Source organism: Rhinopithecus bieti, unplaced genomic scaffold (genome assembly GCF_001698545.2).
Source record: "Rhinopithecus bieti isolate Rb0 unplaced genomic scaffold, ASM169854v2 scaffold_30448, whole genome shotgun sequence".
NCBI classification, from domain to species: domain Eukaryota; kingdom Metazoa; phylum Chordata; class Mammalia; order Primates; family Cercopithecidae; genus Rhinopithecus; species Rhinopithecus bieti.
This window is the reverse complement of record NW_016813223.1, coordinates 30,069-32,378: the sequence shown is the minus strand read 5'-3', so window position 1 is coordinate 32,378 and position 2,310 is coordinate 30,069.

Below are 2,310 nucleotides of genomic sequence, written 5' to 3'. Positions count from 1 at the left end.
AGACACAAGACACAATGGTGGAAAGAAAAAAGCCCACAACATGGAGAGGAAGAGCCCAGGAAGCATGGGGAAGGGTGGTAGGAAGTTCAGGAAGAAAGGTTTTCCTAAGTCAGCCAGTCGGAAGAAAGCCACCACCAGGGGAGCAACTGCAGCGGCGTCTCCTGCCCGGCCGCCCACTCTCCACCCACACCCACTCCTCCCCACCCACCCCCAGGCCCAGAGGCTGCATCCACCACAGTGAGGGGTCACAGGAGCCTCCACAGAGGCGGGGTGGAGGGCATTGGTGCTGGAGAAGACAGAATGTCTGCTCCAAATCTCACCAGCAGAGGGGAAGCCGCCAGAGGGCAAGGGCCAAGGATGGCCTGGCATTAAGAGGAAGTTCCCTGTGAGAAATCTGCGGAGGCTCAGCTGTGAAGACACTGGGATTTTCCACTCTGCGACAAGCGTCTGAGACCAGCTGAGGGAAACACTGCCTCTGCCCAACCCACCCTGGCTTTCCTCCTACAGACGCTTAGGTGGCCTCAGCAGCGTGCCAGGCCTTGTGCTGGCCCAGGAGAGGGAGTGAGGAGAGCAGGTGCAACCCTCGGGGAGTCTAGGCCGGCAGGGAGAAGGCACATGGGCAGCAAAGATACACTATGACGCAGGGGCCAAGTCCATGGGTGCCTGCGGTGGGAGACGCCATTTCTAGTTTGGAGAAGCAGGCTCTGGAAGATCAAGCCTTTGAAAAGCAGCTAGAAAAAAAAAAAAATCACCTACCCGGGAGGCTAAGGCAAGAGAACGGTGTGAACCCAGGAGGCAGAGCTTGCAGTGAGCCGAGATCGCACTACTGAACTCCAGCCTGGGCCACAGAGCAAGACTCCTCTCAAAAAAAAAAAAAAAAGTGGGATTGGAGAGGTGAAGAGAGGGCAAGTTAAGCAGACAAAGGCAGGAACATGGGAAAGCCCAGCATGTGAGACTGCAAGTGACCCGCACGGGCTTGTTCTGTGGGAAAGAGACTGTGGAGGCCCTAACTGGCATACTCGTGTATTGTTAGTTGACTCAGTGGGAAAGGAGAGGCCATACCATGATTTTAGCAGAGGAGCGATAGGAATCACGCCGCACCTCAGCCTTGGAATCTGGATGATCCTTCCTCTACTTAACTCACAGGGCGAACTTGAACAGGTCATATACCTCCTTCTGGTTCAGTGTTCGGTGAAACAGGAGGCTTTAACCAGATTGATATTCACTATGCTGGAACCAAAGAAAACTTTGGAATCTTTTTTTCCCAGCTTATAATCGTGAACAACCACTGAGTCAATGAGCTCTGGGCCCTTCCCACCCTGACGATGCCGGGGGCCATGAAGGGTCTGTGCCCCCTTCTTCACCGTTGGCTCCTTCAAACCTGCCCCACCCGCTTGCAGGCCTGTCTGGTTCCTCCCTGCTCATCACAAAGTCTGGGCACAACCTGCAGCAATTTTCCCCAGGCAGCTGCCGTTGATGCCCATGAAGGCACGTCCTTCCTGCCCCTCACACAGGAGTAATAGACAGCAAAAATCACACGCCTCACCCAATGCCAGTGGAATGGTTCTTCAGTGCTGAGCACGAGTTCTCAGACCCTTACACCTGATCATTCATTTAATCCTCACGACAATCCTCTGAGGTGGGTGTTAGTATTGCCCCTCACTCTAAATGATTAAGGGGAAGCTGGGAAGAATTTCTGTATAAAAGGACACAGGAGAAGCAAACTGCCTAGAATAAGCTGCCTTGAATTTGCCTTGAAAGAGCATTTGCTGGTCGGGCACAGTGGCTCAGGCCTGTAACCCCAGCACTTTGGGAGGCCGAGGCAGGTGGATCACAAGGTCAAGAGATCGACACCATCCTGGCCAACATAGTGAAACCCCGTCTCTACTAGAAATACAAAAATTAGGCCGGGCACGGTGGCTCAAGCCTGTAATCCCAGCACTTTGGGAGGCCGAGACGGGCGGATCACGAGGTCAGGAGATCGAGACCATCCTGGCTAACATGGTGAAACTCCGTCTCTACTAAAAAAAATACAAAAAAACTAGCCGAGCGATGTGGCGGGCGCCTGTAGTCCCAGTTACTCGGGAGGCTGAGGCAGGAGAATGGCGTAAACCCGGGAGGCGGAGCTTGCAGTGAGCCGAGATCGCGCCACTGTACTCCAGCCTGGGCGACAGGGCGAGACTCCGTCTCAAAAAATAAAAGAAATACAAAAATTAGTCTGTCTCAAGAAAAAAAAAAAAAGAAAGAAAGAAAGAGCATTTGCTGGTTGAGTGCTCTGATTTTATTTAGTATGTTTAAGATCAATAAAAG